Below are 21887 nucleotides of genomic sequence, written 5' to 3' on the forward strand. Positions count from 1 at the left end.
TCTATACTCCATGGTCCTTTTGGAGTCCCCAGCATCCTCTAGGACGTTAGAGAAAATATTATATAATGTCATCATTTGATTAACATACAGTATGTCTATCTGCTATAACTATGGGCCTAATTCAGACCTGATTTACGATCAGCTTCCCTGACATGCGGGAGGACGCCCAGCACAGGGCTAGTCCGCACTGCGACGCCGGCGCAGTTCAGACCCGATCGGCTGCTGTGCAAAAACGCAGAGCACCTATCAGGTCTGAATTAGGCCCTATATGTGATATTACTGGGCTTAAACCTTTTACTGCTACTTAGTGTCAAATGGAAATCTAATAAACCACAGGGTCTGGCCATAGATCACTTATACCCCTTTTCCACTGTAGCATGGGTCGCAGCCTTGTCGCCTGACAGATTTTAAGCAGCGATCGCTCCGTGAGTAGCCCCCTTAAGACAGCAATCTGCAAATCATCATATTGCCAACTGTGGGATGTGTGCCTGCAGGTCAGATTCACAGCACAGAAAAGGACCAGTTATGTTTATTTCTTAGGAAACAATTATATTACCATCAATTTAAAAAAATAAGATTTGAAAGTTATCCGCTACAACGCACCAACTCCATTTAACAGCCCAAATATCACCCCCCAACTCCCTTTTTATTGCAGTGCCCAAACTTTTGTGGCGCTAAGCTGATTCCCCCAGTCCTTGCAGAGAGAGTCTGGCTTCCTCATGCATACAGGATCCCAGGTAGTGTTGCAAAACCTCTTAAATCATGGTAAATTACACATCACATGCTGGTGGCTCGGTCATGGGAAATTATGAAGCTACGTGACGTCTCATTTGTTGTGCTGAAAACAAATGTAAATAAATTACTGGATGAATCTCATTTACATTTAGAAAACTCACTCGGCTGCAATAATGCGACTGCAGATTCTGCTTATTTTTTTTAATGGGGCTTTAAAGAGAAGTGTCACTCATTAGAAGGGGCAATGGTTGGAGACAGGGGGTGTAGATGTGCTGGAACCCCTGACTTGCACTGCGTTAGCTTTGTCACAATTCTGATTAACCCTTCAAGTGTGATTGAGCTGTGGAAAGTAGCGTTAGGATTTCCGGCGGATGGTCGCTTTACAATGAGCTCTCTATGTAAACATAGCAAAGAAAGCATAATAAATAGCTTATTACAATCAGCGTACATTAATATTAATGCTCAGGATTGAAAAACAGCAACAAAAAATTTAATATTATGTATTAGGTAATATTTTTATAAATTGTATTTATTCATCACATTATTACAGATAGTATTAATCATATTGTAGTGAACATTCTTGACTATAGCTAATATTCTGTTTAAGTCGTATTACAGCTCACGCTGAGGCATTTTATCTGTGTTCTGTAGCAGCGCAGCTATCCCAGCGCACCACATCCCACCAGTCTACATGATGCAGTATGGGTAATAGCTGCTGCCCAATGGGGGTCATGTGTCAGGGTGAGGATACTGATTGGCTCCTGAGCTTGTGGGGCTGATTCAGGGTGACAGCGAACGAACACACATATGCGCAGACCTGCATGCATCTGACACTTACAAGTATAGGTGGGAACTGCAGACCTGTTGAAACATGACATATGCCTGACAGGAGGCGTATATTTTGCTGCAGGGCTGGTATAAATACCCGCTCACGATGATTAAACCAAACGCACAATGCGCCAGTGTGATGATGGACGCATGTCAACCTATGTGCCGCTCTGCATGTAGAAATCCGCTATTTTTCTGGATCCTTTATCTTTTAGAGTTAATTACGCCCAACTTGTCAACAACTCTGCATCAGCCGCTAAGTGTTAATGTATTAGCGCTGAGCTCCTTCATGTCAGCAGGCTAACAGGATAACCCCTAAGAGAAGACCTGAATTATGTCACCAGTCTGAGGCCAACCCTAGAAGGCCAAAAAAGACAGGTTACCACAATCCCTAATTACAGTTCTGGTGTCCTGATGTCAGGAGCAGGGCTGGAGTATTGCCATGCTGACTTTCTCCATGTACCCACTTGTGACTTTCTACAAGCCAATGGCATTTCACCGTCAGCGTAAGTGACATTGTGATTTTCTATTTGTCCTTCTTATTATTATCATAGAAGCTGTTTGCACAACTAATGATCTGGATGTGTCATTTTTTAAACCCTTTTGGTACTGTAAGCCTTAGAAATCTTTTTCGGATTAAAAACATTTAATTCTAGCGTATTTCTCTGTGTTCTTTGATGATCATAGAAGCCTATGAGACCCATATTACAAACAATTGTGTGAAATTATCATTTGAATATTAATAAGTGTGTAGGTAGAAGCGAAAGGGCTACTTAATAACAGACCACTGAAATCACCCTTGCTGGAGGCAGGTAAGTTGTATTATTAGCCCTGAGTGCTTTCCCTGAGTACTATCACCACGGACATCGGTTCCATATCTGAGGACTGGCTGATTTGTGACACAAGCTTGAGAAAGCGCACATAGCTGCCCGAAACATTGCTTTTGTATCCTGATGCTTCAATAAACACTTTTGTGCTCAAACTTACTATAGAGTTCCAGTTTCAATGCTAACTACAGTATTTATATCTTGGCACCGTTTCCTTCATATAACAGAGAATAAATATACCTGTGCTCGATGCTAACCATATTATACATGGTACCAGCTGTGCGGCAATATTAATGCCATATATGTGTACAAAACAGAAAGACTTTTGCGATCGGCGCTAACAATAATATACTGTTTATATAACAATAATATAATATATACACACACAACAGTTATTTGTTTTCTTTTTCTTAGTGAAGAACTGTGTTTGCAATGCTGGAATGTGAATCCCGTATTTATATTTACACTGCGATACTGTAATTTAGCTGCAGGATGTATAGCGCTGAGAGCCACTGAATCACATCAGACAAACAAGCAGCTGCGATGATGAAAGGAGGACGCCTGTAATGAGAATACATAAGGCTGGGTGGGGCTGTGGCTATCACTCCTATGCTGCCCAGAGTGCAGAAAATGTAAATGAGGTGTCAGGCACAGGACAGATTGCAGCCTAGAAAAGAAAGAAAAAAACTAAAAATAAAAGTATATATAACTCACTGATAAAACAGGGTGTCATGTAACGCAACGCTGGACTGAGCAGCGAATGCGCCCCAAATTAATAAGCTCACATCAACCCGCGGACTGAAACGTAATATAAAGGAAAGCAGAATAGCCACAGATAGTCGTAATGATTATGAAATACTGTAGACCTGCATGTTACCCTGTGATACAGGATTATCTACAGAGTGCAGGAAGCGAGCGGGGCAGGAAGACTTCTCTTCTGCACGCAGTACTGATACAGAAACTAGTATACTCCGGGCCACAATGCAGCACTCAGATGCGAGATCCAGCATCCAGGGGCCGCACAGCTCGTAAGAGAGTGGTTCCGCATGGCGTGGCCCCATAGCGGCTACACTCTTATAGCAGTGGCGGTATTTCCCCCGCTGCACTTACTAAAACGTGGTGCAGAGAAAAGAGCTGAGAACTACAGCAGATGGAAGACCGCAAAGAGATATAGTAATACCGCACTGCACACAAATATATATATGTATGATACAAAGGGAGTAATTTCATCAGTGGCAGCGATACAGTGTATCACCTGCTGCATCTACATTACATCAAAGAAGCATGTGCAGGGACACTGTTGTGATGCAGGAGGGACTGAGACTACTGTGGGTAGTACCTGGTAGGAGTTATTCAACACACACTACCACAGGTAGGAGTTATTCAACACACACTACCACAGGTAGGAGTTATTCAGCACACACTACCACAGGTAGGAGTTATTCAGCACACACTACCACAGGTAGGAGTTATTCAGCACACACTACCACAGGTAGGAGTTATTCAGAACACACTACCACAGGTAGGAATTATTCAACACACACTACCACAGGTAAGATTTATTCAGCACACACTATTACAGGTAGGAGTTATTCAGCACACACTACCACAGGTAAGATTTATTCAGCACACACTACCACAGGTAGGAGTTATTCAGCACACACTACCACAGGTAGGAGTTATTCAGCACACACTACCACAGGTAGGAGTTATTCAGCACACACTACCACAGGTAGGAGTTATTCAGCACACACTACCACAGGTAAGATTTATTCAGCACACACTATCACAGGTAGGAGTTATTCAGCACACACTACCACAGGTAAGATTTATTCAGCACACACTACCACAGGTAAGATTTATTCAGCACACACTATCACAGGTAGGAGTTATTCAGCACACACTATCACAGGTAAGATTTATTCAGCACACACTACCACAGGCAGACATTATTCAGCACACACTATCACAGGTAGGAATTATTCAACACACACTACCACAGGTAAGATTTATTCAGCACACACTATCACAGGTAGGAGTTATTCAGCACACACTACCACAGGTAAGATTTATTCAGCACACACTATCACAGGTAGGAGTTATTCAGCACACACTACCACAGGTAAGATTTATTCAGCACACACTACCATAGGTAGGAGTTATTCAGCACACACTACCACAGGTAAGATTTATTCAGCACACACTACCACAGGTAAGATTTATTCAGCACACACTATCACAGGTAGGAGTTATTCAGCACACACTACCACAGGTAAGATTTATTCAGCACACACTACCACAGGTAAGATTTATTCAGCACACACTATCACAGGTAGGAGTTATTCAGCACACACTACCACAGGTAAGATTTATTCAGCACACACTACCACAGGTAAGATTTATTCAGCACACACTATCACAGGTAGGAGTTATTCAGCACACACTACCACAGGTAGGAGTTATTCAGCACACACTACCACAGGTAGGAGTTATTCAGCACACACTACCACAGGTAGGAGTTATTCAGCACACACTACCACAGGTAAGATTTATTCAGCACACACTACCACAGGTAGGAGTAATTCAGCACACACTACCACAGGTAAGATTTATTCAGCACACACTATCACAGGTAGGAGTTATTCAGCACACACTACCACAGGTAAGATTTATTCAGCACACACTATCACAGGTAGGAGTTATTCAGCACACACTACCACAGGTAAGATTTATTCAGCACACACTACCACAGGAAGGAGTTATTCAACACACACTACCACAGCTAGGAGTTATTTAGCACACACTACCAACTGGTATGAGTTATTCAGCACACACTACCACAGGCAGGCGTTATTCAGCACACACTACCACATGTAGGGGTTATTCAGCACACACTACCACAGGTAGGTGTTATTCAGCACACACTACCACAGGTAGGGGTTATTCAGCACACATTACCACAGACAGGCATTATTTAGAACACACTACCACAGGTAGGAGTTATTCAGAACACACTACCACAGGTAGGAGTTATTCGGCACACACTACCACAGCTAGGAGTTATTCAGCACACACTACCAACTGGTACTGTATGAGTTATTCAGCACACACTACCACAGGCAGGCATTATTCAGCACACACTACCACAGCTAGGAGTTATTCAGCACACACTACCACAGGCAGGCATTATTCAGCACACACTACCACAACTAGAAGTTATTCAGCACACACTACCACAGGCAGGCATTATTCAGCACACACTACCACAGGTAGGATTTATTCAGCACACACTACCACAGCTAGGAGTTATTCAGCACACACTACCACAGGCAGGCATTATTCAGCACACACTACCACAGCTAGGAGTTATTCAGTAAACAATACCACAGGCAGGCATTATTCAGCACACACTACCACAGCTAGGAGTTATTCAGCACACACTACCACAGGCAGGCATTATTCAGCACACACTACCACAGCTAGGAGTTATTCAGCACACACTACCACAGGTAGGAGTTATTCAGCACACACTACCACAGCAGGCATTATTCAGCACACACTACCACAGGTAGGAGTTATTCAGCACACACTACCACAGGTAGGAGTTATTCAGCACACACTACCACAGGCAGGCACTATTCAGCACACACTACCACAGCTAGGAGTTATTCAGTAAACACTACCACAACGTATCCTAGTAGCAGAGTTACTGATACATGCTACAGTATAATAATGTCAAATTCTAATGCAAAAAAAAGCTAATGCTACTATATGAAAAGATGCAATAGAAGTGAACGCATGTGATTAGAATTTGTCCTCGTGCTGGAGACCGCACCTGACACGCGATTCCAGTGCACGTGGATCTCAGCGACATCTTATTAGCATGGCCCCGGATAGGTCACAGTTTATTTGTTGTGGGATAAACAGGCAGGCCATGAAATAATTATTTTTAATTGTGCATTGCCAAAGCTATCAAGCCAAAAGCTAAATGATACCACTATTGTGATTATATCAACAGCGGTGCCAGAATCCTTCACTGCAAAGCGTCCCAGCTGTCCTAAATTGTCTTCTGATGACCAGTCCGCCTTGTGCCACGGAGCATGCCAAACAATGGGCCACAGACTAAGAGGGCTGAGGGCTTGTTGTTTTCAGCCTGGCATCAATTACAGCTTGAAAGCTGTTTCGAGAACTTCATCATTAACAAATCACTTCCTGAAATTGTTATGAGGTGCTTTAAATATGCAAATAGCAAGCTGCTCACGGGTAATATCGCCTGCAAAAAAAAAAATTGCAAATCAAGACTCCCACATTTATTAATGGATATTGCTTTCAACTGCTCTGATTATGCATTACTGCAAATTGGTTTCTCAATGCGTGTGACTCTATAACAGAGATGCAGCAGTCATTCATACAGACAGCGGCAACAGGGTAGAACCTGGAATGATGGATATCCGTCTGAACTCTTGCCGCGCGGCTCTGCAGAAGGCATATAATAATTGCTGTCCAAGTGGAAGACACCGCTTATTTCTATGCCATCAACCCGCTTAATGAGTTATCCAAAACAGCTGGGCATTCTAATTCAAGTCAAGGGGGGTTATTTCTGGACAGTTTCAGATATTAATTAACCCCCTTAATGAGCACAGACCAATAGAACAATGCACACCTGTAATGGATATCATCCTGAACAATGGCCGATAAATTCCGAATACAACTAATGTTACGCAACAGAGTAACGTACTGTCTCCCCCCCCCCCACCCCCACCTAGAACGCAGCCAAATATTTGACAAAGCTGTTGGGAAAATGTTCAGAATTTGAAATCAAATTAACATTAAATATGATTTTTTTTTTAAATATTATAAACAAAATATAGAATTACAACGCCGTTATAAATGTAGATCACAGACAAGATTATATATCTATAGATCTATTAGCTAAAAACTGCAAAGTCGAAAAACCAAACCGTAGAGTCACTTACCTCTAGTCCCAACTTTTCAGACGTGAACCGGGGAAGGGAAGGACGGGTACCGGGGGGAAGGGGGGAAGGAATCGGAGGTAACAACCTCCAAGTTTGCGATATTGAAAATCGGGCGAGTTTATAGCGGCATTCGAACCAAACTCGCTGGAAACGTGACATTTACAAACGTAACTCGCAATCCCAATGTTTTTACTAGAAGTCAGCGAATGTAATGAGAGCCGACTTAACAGGTCCCTTCAATTAATTACAGAGGAACATCATGCTGGCACTTGTAGTGTCACACGTTTGTAATATACAGTAATTGGTGCCTTTATCATTTGTAAATTTGCACCCAATAAATATAAAAATATGCATAAATGAAAATACTATTATTTTTAAACATTAAAGCTCCACAATAATAAATGTGCCATATAATTAAGAACCATCTATATATTTATTATTTTTGGGGGGGCCCAATTCGGTATTAATCAGTAATACATATGTTTACTGAGTCTCTTTATTATACAAAAGTTCAAAGAATGAAAAAAAAAAGTGAAAAAATCATATCGACCTTTTGTCATGTCGACCTAGAACATGACAACCTAGAGTCCCTGTTGACCTAGAAACCATGTTGACCTACTTATTGTCGACCTATAGTGGTCAACCTAGACAGTGTCAACATAAGCGTGATGGATCTAGAGACCGGATACCCTTGGAACGCATGTACAGTACTTTCAGCAATCTCTCCGGCCAAAGACAGTATCTGGCGATTTTGCCCTTTCATACCAGCTGAGTATTACTGAGCCCACCCGCAATAGCGGCTTATGGATCGTTCCGGCCACAGAAGCAAGCTTACATTAGCTTGTGGTAAGAACTAAGTATACTTACAGACATGAAGAAAGAAAGAACAGCGCTTGTGACCACAGAACAAAATCACCATCAATGAGAAAGCGGGCTTCAGTGTACAGGATGCATAATACGCCGGTGATAATAGCACAGGACATGTCTGCCTAATAATGCGCACATACTAGCACAGTATTATATATATAATATACTGTCTACTGCAAGAATCAATGGGGGTCATTCCGAGTTGATCGCTAGCTTCTGCGCATGCGTATGCACCACAATGCGCACGTGCAACGTACTATTACAACTAACAATGTAGTTTCACACAAGGTCTAGCGATGCTTTTCAGGCGCACTGCTCGCCGCTGAGTGATTGACAGGAAGTGGGCATTTCTGGGTGTCAACTGACCGTTTTCAGGGAGTGTTTGAAAAAACGCAGGTGTGCCAGGAAAAATGCAGGCGTGGCTGGGCGAACGCAGGGCGTGTTTGTGACGTCAAAACAGGAACTGAACAGTCTGAAGTTATCGCAAGCGCTGAGTAGGTTGTGAGCTACTCTGAAACTACACAAAAATATTTTGTAGCCGGCTCTGCGATCCTTTCGTTCGCACTTCTGCTAAGCTAAAATACACTCCCAGTGGGAGGCGGCTTTACGTTTGCACGGCTGCTAAAAACTGCTAGCGAGCGAACAACTCGGAATGACCACCATTGGGCCTAATTTGGGCCCTCATTCCGAGTTGTTCGCTCGTTAGTGGTTTTCGCAACGGAGCGATTTGTCGCAAACTGCGCATGCGCAATGTTCGCAGTGCGTCTGCGCCAAGTAAATTTGCCAAAAAGTGCAGTATTTTACTCACGGCTTAACGAAGAAATTTCTTCGTTCTGGTGATCTGAGTGTGATTGACAGGAAGTGGGTGTTTCTGGGCGGAAATTGGCCGTTTTATGGGTGTGTGCGGAAAAACGCTGGCGTTTCTGGGAAAAACGCGGGAGTGGCTGGAGAAACGGGGGAGTGTCTGGGCGAACGCTGGGTGTGTTTGTGACGTCAAACCAGGAACGAAACTGACTGAACTGATCGCAGTGGCAGAGTAAGTCCCGAGCTACTCAGAAACTGCAAAGAAATTTCTATTCGCAATTATGCGAATCTTTCGTTCGCAATTCTGCTAAGCTAAGATTCACTCCCAGTAGGCGGCGGCTTAGCATGTGCAAAGCTGCTAAAAGCAGCTAGCGAGCGAACAACTCGGAATGAGGGCCTTAGAGTTGATCGCAGCAGCAGATTTGCTAGCAGTTGTGCAAAACCATGTGCACTGCAATGGGGGCAGATGTAACATGTGCACTGCAGTGGGGGGCAGATGTAATATGTGCACTGCAGTGGGGGGCAGACGTAACATGTGCACTGCAGGGGGGGCAGATGTAACATGTGCAGAGAGAGTTAGATTTGGGTGGGGTGTGTTCAAACTGAAATCTAAATTGCAGTGTAAAAATAAAGCAGCCAGTATTTACCCTGCACAGAAACAATATAACCCACCCAAATCTAACTCTCTCTGCACATGTTACATCTGCCCCACCTGCAGTGCACATGGTTTTGCCCAACTGCTAACAAATTTGCTGCTGCGATCAACTCTGAATTACCCCCATAGAGTACGGGGCAGTACGGTAATGGTTAGTATTACTGCCTCACAGCACTGAGGTCATGGGTTCGATTCCCACCATGGCTCTAACTGTGTGGAGTTTGTATGTTCTCCCTGTACTTGCGTGGGTTTCCTTTGGGTACTTCGGTTTCCTCCCACAATCCAAAAATATACTGGTAGGTTAATTGGATCTCAACAAAAATAGGATTTTGGTACTTACCGGTAAATCCTTTTCTCCTAGTCCGTAGAGGATGCTGGGGTATAGACGGGATCCGCAGGAGCTTGGGCACACTGAAAAGACTTAAGACTGGGTGTGAACTGGCTCCTCCCTCTATGCCCCTCCTCCAGACCTCAGTTATAGGAACTGTGCCCAGGAGAGACGGACATTTCGAGGAAAGGATTTTTGTGTAAACTAAGGGCTACAAACATACCAGCCCACACCACAACCATACCGTACAACCGGAGTAACAGTAAACCAGAGAACAGTATGAAAAAACAACAGCAACAAGCTGAAACCAGAAATACACAACCCGTGTATAAACTAAGTGAACCGACAAAAGAACACTACAAGAACAGTCCGCACTGGGATTTACCGGTAAGTACCAAAATCCTATTTTCTCTTATGTCCTAGAGGATGCTGGGGACTCCAAAAGTACCATGGGGTTTATACCAAAGCTCCAGACCGGGCGGGAGAGTGCGGACAACTCTGCAGCACCGACTGAGCAAACGCAAGGTCCTCATCAGCCAGGGTATCAAACTTATAGAACTTGGCAAACGTGTTTGAACCCGACCAAGTAGCCGCTCAGCAGAGCTGTAGAGCCGAGACGCCCCGGGCAGCCGCCCAAGACGAGCCCACCTTCCTGGTAGAATGGGCTTTCACCGACTTCGGCACCGGTAATCCGGCCGAAGAATGAGCCTGCTGAATCGTACTACAAATCCAGCGTGAAATAGTCTGTTTTGAAGCAGGATGACCAATCTTGTTGGAAGCGTACAGGACAAACAGCGCCTCCGTTTTCCTGGCAACCGCCGTACGGGCGACGAAGATCTTCAACGCCCTCACTACATCCAGAGACCTGGGAACTGTCCCTGCATCCCTGGCCACCGGTACCACAATAGGTTGATTAATGTGAAACGAGGAGACCACCTTTGGTAAAAATTGTTGCAGAGTCCTCAATTCTGCCCTATCCGAATGAAAGACCACGTACGGGCTTTTATGAGATAAGGCCGCCAACTCAGACACCCGACTGGCAGAAGCCAGTGCCAACAACATGACTACCTTCCAGGTGAGAAACTTCAACTGAACCTTACGCAAAGGCTCAAACCAGGAAGACATGAGAAACTGTAAAACCACGTCCAGATCCCATGGGGCCACAGGAGGCACAAACGGAGTATTGATATGCAAAACTCCCTTCACGAACGTCTGAACCTCTGGGAGGGCAGCCAGTTCTCTTTGAAAGAAAATAGACAATGCTGAAATCTGCACCTTGATGGAGCCCAACTTCAGGCCTGCATCCACCCCAGCCTGCAAAAAATGGAGAAAACGCCCCAAGTTAAATTCTTCCGCAGGAGCCTTCTTAAACTCACACCAGGAAACATACTTCTTCCAAATACGGTGATAATGCTTCGCCGTAACCTCCTTCCTAGCCCTGAGGAGAGTAGGTATGACCTCTCCTGGAATACCTTTACGAGCTAAGATCTGGCGCTCAACTTCCATGCCGTCAAACGCAGCCGCGGTAAGTCTGGAAACACGCATGGACCCTGCAACAACAGGTCCTCTCTTAGAGGCAGCGGCCAAGGATCTTCCACTAGTAATTCCTGAAGAACTACGAGAATCGCCTGAACCCTCGCTCGCCGAATGATCCCCAGTACCTTTGGAATGAGAGGAAGTGGAGGGAACACATACACCGACTTGAACACCCACGGAGACACCAGGGCATCCACCGCACTGGCTTGGGGGTCCCTTGACCTGGAACAATACCTCGGAAGCTTCTTGTTGAGACGAGACGCCATCATGTCTATCAGAGGGAGTCCCCAAAGCTTTGTCACGTCTGCAAACACCTCTTGATGAAGAGCCCACTCTCCCGGATGGAGATCGTGTCTGCTGAGGAAGTCTGCTTCCCAGTTGTCTACTCCCGGAAGGACGACTGCTGACAGGGCGCTCAGGTGTTGTTCCGCCCAGCGAAGGATTCTTGTGGCCTCCGCCATTGCCGCTCTGCTCCTTGTGCCGCCTTGACGGTTGATATGTGCCACCGCTGTGACGTTGTCTGACTGTACCAGGACAGGTCGACCCTGAAGAAAGCTTCTTGCCTGTAGCAGGCCGTTGTAAATGGCTTTTAACTCGAGAACATTTATGTGAAGACCCGCTTCCTGGAACGACCATTTCCCCTGGAAGTTCCTGCCTTGGGTGACTGCACCCCAGCCCCGGAGACTCGCATCTGTCGTCAGAAGTACCCAATCCAGGATACCGAACCGGCGTCCCTCTAGAAGGTGAGACTCTTGTAGCCACCACAGGAGGGAAATCCTGGCTCTGGGAGATAAACTTATCTTCCGGTGCATGTGCAGGTGAGACCCGGACCATTTGCTCAGCAAGTCCCACTGAAACACCTGGGCATGAAACCTGCCGAACGGAATGGCTTCGTACGTCGCCACCATCTTCCCCAGAACGCGTGTACATTGATGGATGGACACAGTCTTCGGCTTCAGAAGTTCCCTGACCAACAACTGCAGTTCCAGAGCCTTTTCTTGTGGAAGAAAAACTCTCTGTAATTCCGTGTCGAGAACCATGCCCAGAAAGGACAGCCGGGTGGTCGGAATCAACTGAGATTTTGGTAAATTTAGCAGCCAACCATGCTGTCGAAACACCGACAGCACCAAGTCCACACTCATTAGCAACCTTTCCTTGGACCTCGCCTTTATCAGGAGATCGTCCAAGTACGGGATAATTGAAACCCCCTGTTTGCGAAGGAGAACCATCATTTCCGCCATGACCTTGGTGAACACTCTCGGGGCCGTGGAAAGGCCAAACGGCAACGTTTGAAATTGGTAATGAGAGTCCTGTATCGCAAACCTGAGGAAGGCCTGATGCGAAGGAAATATCGGGACGTGTAAGTAGGCATCCTTTATGTCAACTTACGCCATACAATCCCCCCCTTCTAGGCTGGAAATCACAGCTCGAAGAGATTCCATCTTGAACTTGAAAACTTTCAAGTATGGATTTAGGGATTTTAGATTCAGAATCGGTCTGACCGAACCGTCCGGTTTCGGCACCACAAATAGGCTCGAGGAGAACTGGAACAATTACCTTCTGATGACACAATTTTTGTATCGCTGTCAACACCAGCTCCCTGTCCGGAAGAGACGCTGGTAAGGGCGAAATGAAAAACCGGTGAGGGGGCACCTCCCGAAACTCCAGCTTGTATCCCTGAGATACAATCTCTAGGACCCAAGGATCGAGGCCTGAACGAATCCAGACCTGACTGAAGACTCGGAGACGCACCCCCACCGGTCCGGACTCCCCCAGGGAAGCCCCAACGTCATGCGGTGGACTTGGTAGAGGCAGGGGAGGACTTTTGGTCCTGGGCGCCTGACACGGCAGGCGACTTCCTACCCCTTCCTTTACCCTTTGAAGCGAGGAAGGACGAACCATTTCCACGACTGTATTTATTAGGACGAAAGGACTGCATCTGCTGATGCAGTGCCTTTTTGTGCTGTGTGGGAACATAGGGAAGAAAAGAGGACTTACCCGCCGTCGCGGTAGAGACCGGGTCCGCCAAGCCGTCCCCAAACAAGACATTACCTTTGAAGGGTAAAGCTTCCATAGCTCTCTTGGAGTCTGCATCAGCATTCCATTGATGGATCCACAACGCCCTCCTAGCCGATATTGACATGGCATTGGCTCTTGATCCCAAAAGACAAACATCCCTCGCCGCATCCTTCAGGTAATCTGCAGCGTCCTTGATATAACCAAGAGTCAGAAGAACATTATCTTTTTCAAGGGTATCCATGTCAGTGGCCAAATTCTCGGCCCATTTAGCAATAGCACTACTCACCCACACCGACGCCACAGCAGGTCTGAGCAATGCGCCTGTATTAGCGAAAATGGACTTCAGAGACGTCTCCAGCTTGCGATCCGCCGGATCCTTGAGAGCTGCCGTGTCCGGAGACGGAAGCGCCACCTTCTTAAGGGGGGTACACACGGAGAGATCCGTGCTTAAAATCTAAGCAATCTTGCTAGATTGCTTAGATTTTAAGCATGGATCTGCCGTGTGTATGCCCTCCAGCGATAGCGATGCGCGGCCCCGCGCATCGCTATCGCCGATGCTAGATTGAGCCTGCATGCAGGCTCAATCTAGCGGGTCGCTCACTTCACCGTTGTGTGAAGTGAGCGGCCCCCCGTCGGCTTTCCCCCTCGCTCAGCACATCGCGCTGTGCTGAGCGGGGTGAGAGATGTGTGCTGAGCGGTCTGTGTTAAGATCGTTCAGCACACATCTCTCCCGTGAGTACCCCCCTTTAGACAAACGAGATAGAGCTTTGTCAACATTTGGAGACGACTCCCATTTTTCCCTGTTATCAGAGGGGAAAGGATACACCATGTAAATCCTCTTGGGAATCTGCCACCTCTTATCCGGCGACTCCCAAGCCTTTTCACAAAGAGTATTAATTTCATGAGAGGGGGGAAATTTCACTTCAGGTTTTTTCCCCTTGAACAAACAAATCCTTGTTTCCTGCACCGCAGGTTCATCAGAAATGTGTAAAACATCCCTTATAGGGGGTCATTCCGAGTTGTTCGCTCGCAAGCGGATTTTAGCAGATTTGCTCATGCTAAGCCGCCGCCTACTGGGAGTGAAACTTAGCATCTTAAAATTGCGAACGATGTATTCGCAATATTGCGATTACACACCTCGTAGCAGTTTCTCAGTAGCTCCAGACTTACTCGGCATCTGCGATCATTTCAGTGCTTGTCGTTCCTGGTTTGACGTCACAAACACACCCAGCGTTCGCCCAGACACTCCCCCGTTTCTCCGGCCACTCGTGCGTTTTTTCCGGAAACGGTAGCGTTTTTTCCCACACGCCCATAAAACGGCCTGTTTCCGCCCAGTAACACCCATTTCCTGTCAATCACATTACGATCGCCAGAACGATGAAAATGCCGTGAGTAAAATTCCTAACTGCATAGCAAATTTACTTGGCGCAGTCGCAGTGCGGACATTGCGCATGCGCATTCAGCGGAAAATCGCTGCGGTGCGAAGATTTTTACCGAGCGAACAACTCGAAATGACCCCCATAGCCACAATCATGTACTGAATACTCTTCACTAAACAAAGCCGCCTCAGAAAAATCGACCTCAGAGTCAGAGTCGGTATCAGTATCTGCCACCCGAGTAAACGGCCGCTTCTGCGAGCCCGATGGGATCTGTACCTGAGATAAAGCCTCCTCTATGGACTTTTTCCACACCTGTGTCTGTGACTCAAACTTATCTAACCTCTTAGATAACGAAGCTACATTCGTATTGATTGTAGTTAATAACGTGAGTAAATCAGGTGTCGGCTGCGCCGACAGACCCAAATCCAGACCCACCACTTCACCCCCTACAACCTCCTCCGGTGAATCACAATCAGCCTCCGACATGTCGACACAATTGATCGACACAGCGACACACACACAAAATGCCTCAGCTAGGGGACAGGCCTATAGTGAAGCCCAGAGAGAGACCCAGAGGGAGTATGCCAGCTCACACCTCAGCGCCTATATATCCCTATAGGGGATATATAATACCAGCGCTGCTAGAATAAACTAATGCACCACACTGCGCCCCCCCCCTGAGAAATCTTCCCGTTACTTGCGGGGAGCGATGGAGGTCCGGCCCAGCGTCTCCTTGCCGCCGCGTGGAGGAGAGGAAGATGGCGCCGTGAGCCGCGCTCTAAGCTCCGCCCCTTCCCGGCGGGCTTCAGCGCGCCTGATTTGAAAATGCAGGCGGGGGCCGATGAACGGTGCCGAGGCACAGACAGTGCTTCTGCCGGCTACCCGGACCCCAGTGACCTGCTGCCCAGGGCGCCCCCCCCAGCGCCCTGCACCCTGCGAGTGCCATCCGCTATGTGTGTGGGAGCATGGAGCGCAGCGTCTCCGCTGCGCTGTACCTAGTCACCGAAGTCTTCTGCCGTCCTGAAGTCTTCTGATCTTCTCATACTCACCCGACTTCTTTCTTCTGGCTTCTGTGAGGGGGGTGACGGCGCGGCTCCGGGAACAAGCAGCTAGGCGCACCAAGTGATCGAACCCTCTGGAGCTAATGGTGTCCAGTAGCCTAAGAAGCAGAGCCTTTAATTTAGAAGAAGTAGGTCTGACTTCTCTCCCCTCACTCCCACGATGCAGGGAGCCTGTAGCCAGCAGGTCTCCCTGAAAATAAAAAACCTAACATAAAGTCTTTCAGAGAAACTCTGTAGAGCTCCCCTAGTGTGTGTCCAGTCACTCCTGGGCACAAAGTCTAACTGAGGTCTGGAGGAGGGGCATAGAGGGAGCAGCCAGTTCACACCCAGTCTTAAGTCTTTTCAGTGTGCCCAAGCTCCTGCGGATCCCGTCTATACCCCCATGGTCCTTTTGGAGTCACCAGCATCCTCTAGGACGTAAGAGAAATTAACCCTAGTGTGAATGTGTGTGCGTGTACATGTGATAGGGAATATAAAGTGTAAGCTCCACTGGGGCAGGGACTGATGTGAATGGCCAAATATTCTCTCTGTACAGCGATGCGGAATATGTGTGCGCTATATAAATAACTGGTAATACCCCCATAGAGTAAGTCCCAGTAATGTATACTGCGCTCTCAATGCAGAGAGATATTTCCCTGAGACAATACAATATTATTATATACTGTATATAACTCTCCCCCCCCCCCCCCTGTGTTGATACCTTGCACTGTCCTCCTGCGTTGCGCTGTCTGAGTCTCTATGCGGGATGGAGAGACGCCCACTTGGCGTATGGACACAGGGGGGCAGGGACCGCGCTCTCTGTTAGTGCAGCACACTGCCATAATGTTGTATTTTTAATCCCTCAAGAGAACCACAGTATAGATATTGGTAAAACTGTAAGACGCGTTCACCTGCTATAAATACCTTTGTCCTTTCTAGGGAACCAGCCTCAGGGATTAACAACTCCCAAACAGTTTGATTGAACTTGAACTGCATTAACTTCATCATCTGCTGTGAACTCTTATCCTCAGGTAAGTTCTGCTACATGCACAGGAAGCATCCAAGCAGGCTGTAATCTGACATCTCACGGGTTACGGCATCTTTCTTCACATCGCCCTGATAGGCTGACATAACGCGTCCCTTCCCATATTCACAGGGAAGTGCGCTGTGCACGTGGAATAGTTACGTCCTGCTGACCACTGATCTCTGTGCCCACAAAGGGTCCCTACTTATTCTGTCATTAATGTAACACCAACAGGGAGCTACAATAAGACAGACAGAAGGTCGGGCAGAGGCGGCAGCCACATCCTCTAAGCACGCACAAAGCCTATATACAGAGGGATAATATATACCTATATGTACTAACAAAAGTAGCAAACTCTTAAGTGACATGTACTCAGTGGTGCCGAGAGACGGGGGGAGAGGGTACAAATTACCCGGGCCCAGGTCTGATAGAGAGGTCCAGTACGGGCCCAGGCCTCCTCCCCTTACCTGGCAGCAGCAGCTGCAGCTCTTCTCCTCGGCCCAGCACATGCTGGTGTGTCCAGGGGTGAAGTGTGGCCGTGGAGGTGCTTAAAATACTATTTTTTTCAGTATTTGCATGGCCACACCTCCTGTGAATAGGCCCCTTGAAAAGTACCCGAGCCCAGCCTGGCTCTCGACTGCCCTGCATATACTACCATTGATTGTGACAGCATGTGTAGCATTCAATGCCAGTTTGCGCTGACATCTGTCTATACAATCCCTGTATTAAGTGCAAGAAGAAAATATTTGTGGGGAATCAGCCACTTCCGCGGCGCTGACCCCTTACGCTGTACATATCAGATTATTTTAGCTTTACCCGTTCCTTACATATATTTAAAAAAGAAACGGAAACGCCCGGTACAGACACGCCCCATATTTGTCCTTATCCTGATTTTATCTGTAAACAAAAAAACAAATTCAATCTGGAACAAACATTCCTGGCCAGCGCGTTTCCCCGCGCTAATGCTCTTTTATACGAGACAAAAGGGTCACTATGTAACTGAGCGGAACCTAGAATTTTTATGCTCGCATTCCATCAGGTTTGTAATTGGAAATAAAGTGAAATCCTAAGGCCTGGAACCCTTATTTCTTCATAATGTTACACACTTAATTGCTCCTGTCATTTACCAACACGATTATGTTGTCTACAAATGGAGACAAATAATAGATTTTAGTACTTATGCAGAGACTTAAACTGCATGCGGAGAGCCACAAACTACACCATTAAACTGGAATTACAGCTTCAAGTCAGAAACAAAAATTTAACCCCAGTAATCATTATCCCCCTCAAAATAAAAGCCCACATGAGTCAGATCCAATTTTTAACCAGCAGAGAATCAAAGCCTTTTATTATGTCAGCGTGATAGTTCTGTTACAGTGAAATCTCCGACGGAAATGTTTAGAAAACAAGAGGCAATGTCAGCTAGTAAAATAAGGGGGGTGGGTGGGCTGTACAGTGGAAGATCATATAACGAATGTAAGCCGCCAACCCCACGTCTGGTTGGGAAACGCTCAAGGTGACTTTTTGCAGGGGGGCCTCACACGCAGATGTAACAGGGGCCCCAACATTTAGCGTTTTAAAAAAAACTAACCATCTAAATATTAAAAACGTTAAACAAAATATAACAGGCGCTCGGCGAGTCGCAGGGAACCAGCGCGGATTGCACACGCAATTCCTTTGGCAGACACCCTGATTTTGCAAACAAGTTGGTATCTTTGAGGGCGCATGTGACACCGCCAGGAAAAATTGCAATAAATAGCTGGAAAGCGTTGTACCGTAGGTGCTGCTTTGTAACAGGTCTAAGTTATACGTAAAATATTGAAGTACGAGTAGGAAATAAAAGTGGATTGAGTAAATGAAAAGGTCCAAGTGCGCAAGGCCAATAGCCGCCACAAACGCAGACTCATTTTCTTACATCCGGTTTAGAGGTGTTCTCAAGAAAGACCTTTTGTTGTGCACGTTGAATAATTACATACATTTAATATTTCACTTTCCCTGTTTCCATCACTCCACAGATAGATCCAACTGGTTTATGATGTATTCGTCTTCATAAAAGGACATATGTGTTTAGCGGCTGCCAAGGTGCTAACCGGACGACGACGCAGGCAATTTGCAACACGGTAACATTTTGAGCAGCTTATGAGTTTTGAGCCAAAATTGGGATTGGGGTGAGTGAGTGAGCGTGAGGTCTTGACATTTATGTACACAATGCCTGCACATTACACAGAGCATCACAACTAGGAACACACACAGTAAAGACACAAACCTGGGAATTACAGACAGATAAAGGTAGGAGGGCCCTGCACACACGCTTATAATCCTATCTGTGACATTTTTACTTTATTTTTTATTATATTTGAAACTGTTTTAATAACCTCAATATCAAACACTTCACTTTAGTCACATGTACAAGTCAGTTACATATATCAAAACATCAAGATCAAAACATAATACACCATGGACAGTGAAAGAGGGGTGGGAGTGGGGGTGGGGTTGGGGGGGGGGGGGGAGATTAAGAGATAGAAGTAAACTGTGCTTAGATGTGATATATCACGTGGAACATGGGAACTGCACAGAATACCCTCAGAAAGAGTCATTTGCCCCAAAATTCCAGTGACATTTTCAGGTTTTAAAGATTGGTGGCTACAGTGGGGAGGCCTATCAATTCACAAGGATCTAATGAGGGCTACCACTTAACTAAGGTGACAACACTGAGAAGGCCTATCAATTCATTAGGGACTAGAGACTACGCTGCGAAGGCCTATCCATTTACTAAGGCCTGGTAACTAGGCCTATCAATTCACTAGAGATCAGTGACCACACTGAGGAGGCCTAACCATTCACTAGGGACTGGTGACTACACAGAGGAGGCCTATCCATTCATTAGAACTGGTGAAAACACAAAGGAGGCCTATCCATTCATTAGAACTGGTGAAAACACAGAGGAGGCCTATCCATTCATTAGAACTGGTGAAAACACAGAGGAGGCCTATCCATTCATTAGGGATTGGCGACTACCCTGAGAAGTCCTATCCTTTCACTAGAAACTGGTGACTACAGTACACTGAGGAGTCATATCCATTCACTAGGGGCTGGTAACTAGATTGAGGGGGCATATCAAATCACTAGAGATCAGTGACTACACTGAGAAGTCCTATCCATTCACTAGGGACCAGTGACCACACTGAGGAGGCCTATCCATGCACTAGGGACCAGTGATTATACTGAGGAGGCATATCCATTCACTAGAGACTGGTGACTACACTGAGGAGGCCTATCCATTCACTAGAGACCGGTGACTACACTGAGAAGACCTATCCATTCACTAGGGACCGGTTACTACACTGAGGAGGCCTAGCCATTCACTAGAGACTGGTGACTACACTGAGGAGGCCTATCCATTCACTAGAGACTGGTGACTACACTGAGAAGTCCTATAAATTTACTAGGGACCGGTGATTATACTGAGGAGGCTTATCCATTCACTAGGGACTTGTGACTACACTGAGAAGTCCTATCCATTCAATAGGGACCAGTGACCACACTGAGGAGGCCTATCCATGCACTAGGGACTGGTGATTATACTGAGGAGGCATATCCATTCACTAGAGACTAGTGACTACACTGAGGAGGCCTATCCATTCGCTAATGACCAGTGACTACACTGAGGAGGCCTATCCATTCACTAGAGACCGGTGACTACACTGAGAAGTCCTATAAATTTACTAGGGACCGGTGATTATACTGAGGAGGCTTATCCATTCACTAGGGACTTGTGACTACACTGAGAAGTCCTATCCATTCAATAGGGACCAGTGACCACACTGAGGAGGCCTATCCATGCACTAGGGACTGGTGATTATACTGAGGAGGCATATCCATTCACTAGAGACTGGTGACTACACTGAGGAGGCCTATCCATTCACTAATGACCAGTGACTACACTGAGGAAGCCAATTCATTCACTAGGGACCGATGATTATACTGAGGATGCCTATTAATTCACTAGGGACCGGTGATTACAATGAGGATGCCTATTAATTCACTAGGGACCATATAAATTTCTATTTTGCAGGATATTCTGATCATTTGGAACATACAGCAAAATATACATGATTTACAAGTAATCTCTTACCTTTGGTCACTATGGATATTTTGTCATTTGATATCTGTAAAAAGAGAAAAAAAAGTTGTTTTTTTGCTAAGATTCCATATTAGCTAATGAAAGATTTAGTCAACAGATTCTAATAGTAATATTTATGACAGGTCAATGCATTCATTTAATCTGTAGAAAAAACGTCATAGAAAGAGAACAATGTGATATGTAGGTTTCATTTTCCCCAGAATAGACCCAATATATCCACCTAATATATTAACTTCCAATACCTATTTTCAGCTTCTAATAACCCAAATGAACATACAGTAACTGTTAATTTAGGAGCTATAATTGATGGGTCTTCAGGATACATGAATGTCCAGATTACGGGGCCTTTACAAAGGATGGAAAGATTCTTTGCATAAATCAGAATTAAAAGAGACCACTGAATTGAGATTACAAATCCGCTTAATAAATTTGGCTTTAAGTGTCTACTACTCTTTATACCCAAGGTTGTAGTCTGCATCCAATAGGAAGAAATAATATTTAAATGTATGACGACTAATTTTAACAAAACCTGTAACCTTAATCATAAATGCATAAACAAAAGTACAGTTCTATGGCAAGGACCAACCGTACCGAGGACATGTCCAGCGTCTTCAGTGTTAATGGTAAGATGCCACCATGGGGGGCCTCACTACCAACCAATGAAGAGCAGCTTTCTATACAGTACGTATAACCTGAGTGATGATACATTGCTGTTATCAGGATTC

At 45.8% G+C, this 21887-nt stretch overlaps 1 protein-coding gene across 4 annotated transcripts in view; it reads right to left on the bottom strand.

Moving 5' to 3' along the window:
* Window positions 1-21887, bottom strand: part of ESRRG (estrogen related receptor gamma) — a 1264625-nt gene that overhangs the window by 1085454 nt on the left and 157284 nt on the right. For all 4 annotated transcript variants that reach the window (XM_063919111.1, XM_063919106.1, XM_063919101.1 and 1 more), the window contains exon 2: window positions 21154-21187. The gene's annotated coding sequence lies outside the window, so the exon portion shown is untranslated. The remainder of the gene's footprint in view (window positions 1-21153; window positions 21188-21887) is intronic.

Source organism: Pseudophryne corroboree, chromosome 4 (assembly GCF_028390025.1).
Source record: "Pseudophryne corroboree isolate aPseCor3 chromosome 4, aPseCor3.hap2, whole genome shotgun sequence".
NCBI lineage: Eukaryota > Metazoa > Chordata > Amphibia > Anura > Myobatrachidae > Pseudophryne > Pseudophryne corroboree.